General features: G+C 39.6%; 1 pseudogene; it reads left to right on the plus strand.

Moving 5' to 3' along the window:
- The first annotated feature begins 733 nt into the window (after positions 1 to 733).
- Positions 734 to 1907, plus strand: LOC103283882 (cyclin-dependent kinase 1-like; annotated as a pseudogene).
- Positions 1908 to 7138: the final 5231 nt, after the last annotated feature.

The following is a 7138-nucleotide window of genomic DNA, read 5'->3' on the forward strand; positions in this document are numbered from 1 at the left end:
GAACAAATATTTGATTCGAATAAATATATTGATTCAAGGTAGCAGAAAATTATCAACCATTAATGAAGATTCTGGCCTCGGCTGGGTAGCACAGTTGGTTAGAGCATCGTCCTGATATACCAAGGTTGTGGGTTCAATCCCCAGACAAGGCATCTACAAGAATCAACCAATGAATGTATAAAAAGTGAAACAACAAATCAATTTCTCTCTCTCTCCCTCTCTCTCTCTGCTCAGTCTGGGCACATCTCCCAAGGATCTGATAGGGTTACAAAAGCCTAACTGTGCACATTTCAGGCACCAAGGGCCACTGTTCTTCCATGCAGCAGCCAAACGGGAGCAACATCTCCTGGCCTCGCTCAGATGCATAAAATGAAGATGTGCCTGAAATAATAGAACAAAGTATTCACTGAGTATTTTCTAAAACAATTTATATGCGATGACTAAATGGAGGTTTTCTCAGAAATGAAAAGCTGGTTTAACATTCAAATATCAACCACGGAATTCACCATATTAACTCAACAAAAAAGTCAAAAATACAATTATCTCAATAGACTCAGAAAGATTATTAGAAAACAATTCATAGTAAAAAGTCTCAGTGTTCTTGGAAGTTTAGGAAAGAGCAACACAGACATGGTACCAGCCGGTGCTGTGTTCACCACCCACTCAACCACCCCACCCCACCCCCACCATCACAGAATAATAAGCTGATATCTACCATACCTACTGAATAACTATGGAATATTACATCAAAACAGAGAAAATTGGAGAAAGTATCTATGGAGTTATGCATCAGGGTAGACAAAAAACTACAGGTCAAGTGGTAGCCATGAAGAAAATCAGAAGAGGAAGAGATTTCTAGTACTGTAATTCTGGGAATTTCTCTATTAAAAGAACTTTGTCATTCAAATACAGTCTTCAAGAGGTGTTTATAGCCCTGATCAGTGTGGCTCAGTTAGTTGGAGCATTGTCCCATATACCAAAAGGTTGCAGGTTTGATCCCCAGTCAGGGCACATATGGAAGGCAACCAGTTGATGTTCTCTCTCTCACACATCAATGTTTCTCTCTCTGTCTCTCTCCCTTTCTCACCCCATTCCTGTCTCTAAAGTCAATAAGCATTATCCTTGAGTGAGGATTAGAAAGAAAGAAAAAATATGTGCTTATGAAGGACTCTAGGTTACATCTCATCTTTGAATACCTTGGATCTCCAGAAATACTTGGATTCTATCCCTTCTGGTCAGTTCATGGATTCTTCACTTGTTCATAAGCACATCTTTTTTCTTTCTTTCTAAACCTCACTCAAGGGTATGCTTATTGATTTTAGAGGCAGGGAGTGGGGGGAGAGAGAGAGAAACATACCAAACCATGCAAGGGGTTGTGTTCTGTCACTCTAGAAGAGCTCTTACAGAGACTTAAAACCTCAACGTCCACTGATAACAAAGGAACAACTAAACCAGCTGGCTTGGGCTTTGTCAGAGCTTTTGGAATACCAATCAGAGGAAACATACGTGAGGTAGCAGCACTCTGGTATACTATAGATGTCCAGAAGAACGGCTTGGTCAGCTCACAACTAATCTAGCTGACCTCTAGAGGACAGAAACTATACCTGCAGAATTAGCAACAATAAGCCATGTGGGGATTCAGAAATTAATCAACTCTTCGGGATTTTCAAAGTTTTGGGGCACCCCCAAAAATAAAGTGTGCCAGAAATAGAATCTTTACAGGACTAGAAGAATACATTTCCTAAGTGGAAATCAGGAAACCTAGCATCCCATTGAAAAACTTGGTTGAAAATACCTTAGGTTTGCTTTCAAAAATGTTAGTTTATGATTCAACCAAACAAATTTCTGGCAAAATGGCACTGAGCCATCCATATCATAATGGTTTGGACAATCAGATTAAAATGTAGCTTTCTTTTTTTCTTAAATCTTTATTGTTCAGATTATTACAGATGTTCTTTTTTCCCCCCCATAGCTTCCCTCCACCCGGTTCCCACCCCATTCCAGGCCTTCCCCACCACCCCACTGACCTCATCCATAGGTGTAAGCTCTTTGTCCAATCTCTTCCCGCACCCCCCACAACCCCTTCCTCCCGTGAATTGTCAGTCTGCTACCTTTCCATGCCCCTGATTCTATTACAGTCACCAGTTTGTTCTGTTCATCAGGTTTTTTATTAATTTGATTTTTAGGTTCACTTGTTGATAGATATGTATTTGTTGTCACTTTGTTGTTCATAATTTTTTATCTTTACCTTTTTCTTCTTCCTCCTCTTCTTAAAGAATACCCTTCAGCATTTCATGTAATACTGGTTTGATGGTGATGAACTTCTTTAGCTTTTTCTTGTCTGTGAAGCTCTTTATCTGACCTTCAATTCTAAATGATAGCTTTGCTGGGTAGAGTAATCTTGGTTGTAGGTTCTTGCTATTCATCACTTGATATATTTCTTGCCACTCCCTTCTGGCCTGCATAGTTTCTGTTGAGAAATCAGCTAACAGTCATATGGGTATTCTCCTGTAAGTAACTAACTGTTTTTCTCTTGCTGTTTTTAAGATTCTCTATGTGTCTTTTGCCCTTGGCATTTTAATTATGATGTGTCTTGGTGTGGTCCTCTGTGGGTTCCTTTTGTTTGGGGTTCTCTATGCTTCCTGGACTTGTGAGTCTATTTCTTTCACCAGGTAGGGGAAGTTTTCTGTCATTATTTCTTCAAATAGGTTTTCAATATCTTGCTCTCTCTCTGCTTCTGGCACCCCCATAATTCGGATGTTGGTAGACTTGAAGTTGTCCCAGAGGCTCCTTACACTATCTTCATATTTTGGGATTCTTTTTTCTTTTTGTTTTTCTGGTTGGGTTTTTTGCTTCCTCATATTTCAGATCTTTGACTTGATTCTTGGGATCCTCTAGTCTGCTGTTGAATCTCTGTATATTATTTTTTATTTCAGTCAGTGTATGTTTAATTTCTGATTGGTCCTTTTTCATATCCTTGAGGGTCTCACTACATTTCTCAGAGATTTCTAGGAGATTCTTGAGTAACCTTATAACCGTGATTTTGAACTCTATATCCAGTAGTTTGCTTTCTTCCATTTGTGACTTGTTTCTTTGTCTCTGCATTTTGGCTGCTTCCCTGTGTTTGTTTCTATGTACTGGGTAGCTGATAAGTCTCCTTGAGTTGATAGAGTGGCCTTGTGTGGTAGGTGTCCTATAGGGCCCAGTGGCTCAGCCTCCCCAGTCACCTGAGATGTACGCTCTTGGTGAACCCCTTTGTGGGTTATTTATACAGTCTTGTTGTAGTTAACCCTTAATTGCTATTGGTGTCACTGGGAGGAATTGACCTCCAGGCCAATTGGCTGTGATAACCAGCTGTGTCTACACTGGAAGATCTGATGCACAGGAGACACCCTTATGGGGCAGGACTTGCTTCAGTGGGGCTTTGGTGCTCACTGAGTCTGCCCCTTGAGTGTGTCTCTTATGGATGTGAAGAGTTATAATCCAGTATGGTCTCACTCTGACCACTGGGTACACTGGCTCTTGGATCTCCAAAGAGGTACAAGGTCAGCCACTGTCTGGGGCCACCCAGCAGGAGCTACAGAGAGATCTGTAGATTTCTCCTCTTTGTATTGGGTTTGGAAGTGCCCAGACGAGGCTCAACTGTGAAGCAAGGCTGGCTGCTGCTGCTGGACCTTGGGCCTTCTTTTGGAAGCTCTGGGTCTTTCTGACCCAGCTGTAGTTTGACAGGTTTTAAGCGGAGAAAGGACTGGCCATTCATATGCAAAAGCCAATGTGCACAGCTTTGGTGGGGTTGTAAATTGGGTGGGGTGGGGTCTCTGGGAATCACCAGGGCAGAGCAAACAGCAATGGCTGTCAGTCAGCCCTGCACCAGAGAGGTCTCTGGGTCTCCGTGTCCCGCACCCCCGTGCAGGAACAATGATCTCTGCAAGCACCTCTGAGAGAAAGCCACCCTCATGTTCCTGTCCCAATGCCAGATAGTCCAGTTTCTCCCCATATGTGTCTGGGTCCCCCAGAGTCTCATCTGGAACTGGAGTTCAGAGCTAGTGGGAGCTTGTATCTCCCTCCCAATTAAAAAAGTGGCACACCTGGGTGCCAGCCCATTTTGCATCTCTGCACCTCCTACCAGTCTCAATGCACTTTATTCTTGAGCTCTTTAGTTGTAAGTACTTCTTCTCAGCCAGCTTTCCCATGGTTCTAGATGATAATTGTTCTGTCTTTTAGTTGTAATTTTGATGTGGTTGTGAGAGGCAGCACATATAGGTGTTTACCTATGCCGCCATCTTGGTTCTCTCCAAAATGTAGCTTTGTAACAAAAAATTTCTACATGTTGTATCAAGACCAGATAGTGATATTTTTACTATTAACTCTATTTTTGTCCTGTGTATTTTTCTTCTCTTTATTGTAAAACTTAAGCTATACTTCATCTTCTGATTTAAACATGTAAATATTATTCTATGTGAATTTAAATATATGTGTGTAGGTCCCACTATAACAACTATCTGTTACTATAATAAAACTACATCTAATATTGATGCCAGGAATTGGGAAAATTTCTTAAGAACAGAAGAAAACTTTCTCAACCCAATATAGATTATCTATGGAAAATCTACAACTAACATCATACTTACAATGAAAGACTAAATGGTTTTCCCTAAGATCAAGAACAAGGCAAGAATATCTGCCCTCACCACTTTATTCAACATAATACTGAAAGTCCTAGCTAGTTTAATAAGGCAGTAGAATAAATAAAAGGCATCCAGATTTGGAGGGGGGGGAGGGAGTAAAACTATCTTTGTCAAAGATGACATGATTGCCTATATAGAAAACCCTAAAATATCTTCAAAAAGAGCTGATTTTAGCAAGGACACAGGACACAAGATCTTTATTTTTTTAATAGATTTTCTATATACTATTAGGATATTGAAGAACTGGAAATTGAAATAAGATAAATACCATCAATTTAAAAACCACAATACTGTATTAGCTCTCGATTGCTACATAACAAACTACCAGTTTAAAACAACAAACATTTATTATCCCACACAATTTCTGAGAGTCAGGAATCTGGAAGCAGCTGCACTGGGTGGTCCTTCAACTCAGGGGTCTCTCAGGATATTGCAGTCAAGATGTTGACTCAGGCTGTTGTCATCTGAAGGTCTGACCTGGCTGGAGGATCCATTTTCAAGATCACTCACTCATTCTCGACTTGCTGGTGGAGGCCTCAGTTTCTCATTTAGGAGGTCTCTGTTCTTCACCATATTGGACCTTCCAACAGAGAGGTTCCCATGTCTTCCAGAGCAAGCAATGCACAGGAGAGCAAAAAAGTAGCCGTGATGCCTTTTACTACCAGTTTCAGACATGGCATTCCACTTATGCCATATTCTATTGGTCACCCAGACCAACTCTGGTACAATGTGTATATGGGGGTTGGAGAAGGGGACTGGATATTATATGAAGGCGTTAATATCAGAAGGAAAGGATCACTGGGAGCTAATTTGGAGACTGGCTACCACAAATACCATTTATAATAACATCAAAAGACATAAAACACTTATGGATAAATTTAACAAAGCATATTTGAAATCTCCATACTGAAAATGATAAAATAATCACTGAAAATTTTAAAGACGACCTAAATAAATGAGAATGTATATAATGTTTATGGACTGAAAGACTCAGTATTATTAAGATACAGGTATTCAATATAATCTCAATCATAATGTCACCGCGTTTTTTTTTCTTAATAGAAATTGACAAACTGACAATAAAAGTTATACGTAAATGTTAAGGACTTAAAATAGCAAAAGAAAATTTGAAAAAGAAGACCAAAATTGAAGGACTTAGACCACCTCCTACACTACACCCTAAAATAGTGTAAAAATGGCACTATTTTAAGATTTACCATAAAGCTACAATAATAACAGTATGCTATTAACATAGGATAGACACAGAAGTCAATGAAACAGAGTAAAGAGCCCAGAAATAGACCTACTCATATATGGTCAATTAATTTGGGGCAAAAATGCCAAAGTAATCAATGCAGAAAAGATTTTCAACAAATGTTTCTAGCACAATTGACTATCCCAGGAAGAAAATAAACGTTATACATTGAATTACACTACAAACAAAATTTAACTTAAAATTGATTGTTGGCTTAATTTGTAAATGTTACACTAAAAATGTCTAAAAGGAAACACAGGAGGAAAATGTTATGACCATAGTATACACAAAGAATTCTTAGTACCCAAAAAAGCATATTTATAGAAGGAAAAACATTGATAAATTGGACTATGTCAAAATTAAAGCAGGAGGCAAGAGAACCTCTTCAGAGATGTGTAAGGAGAGGACAGAACCACCCGGATTACACAGGACCCCAAACTGAATATGGAGGGAGCATCCTGTTTCCTCCAATCATCAGAACAGGGGAGTCCACACACCTGGGCGCAGTTTTAACGTAATGTATTCAACTCCTCAACTATTTGTCGAACATCAGTTAGAGCCAAAAATCACTCGGCTGTCATTCACTGGGGCAGAATAGAGTAGGGGCTAGGAGTGCAGGCTCTGCCTTTAAAAGAATGAGGTTAATCTATCTATAAGGAACAATTTGTAGGATAATAAGTGACAAAAGTAAGGTGCAAAACTGTGTAGCAATGGGCTTCATATGTATGAAGAAGAGGGGATATACCAGTAAGCTTGTTTATGTGTAGCATATCCCTGAAAGGATTCATTAAAGACTGGTGAAAATAGCAGTGGGTAGGGATGAGGCTAAAGAAGTAAGCAAGGAAAATCATTTGCATGTCATGCCCTAGAGTTTGAACTCTGTGTCCTCATCACTCTGGGTTGCCACTCAAAGACAAATGAAGGGAGAGATATGATTAGCTTTTTGTGTGAAGAATAGATCAGAAGGCAAGACAGGGAAGGGAGACCAGTTAGAAAGGTGTGGGAGTAATCCATACTTGAAACTATGAGGGACTAAATTTAAAAATTAGGAGAGGAGGGAAGAATAGAAGTTTAAAGAACTGGCTGAACCTGATGCTGGAGGGTAACATATTTCAGTTTGGAACATTAAAATAGGCATAATAATTAATGTTTCTATTGCATTTGCTACCCACCTAGTCCTGTTCTAAGTGCTTTA

This window comes from Eptesicus fuscus, chromosome 5, assembly GCF_027574615.1.
Source record: "Eptesicus fuscus isolate TK198812 chromosome 5, DD_ASM_mEF_20220401, whole genome shotgun sequence".
Taxonomy (NCBI): domain Eukaryota; kingdom Metazoa; phylum Chordata; class Mammalia; order Chiroptera; family Vespertilionidae; genus Eptesicus; species Eptesicus fuscus.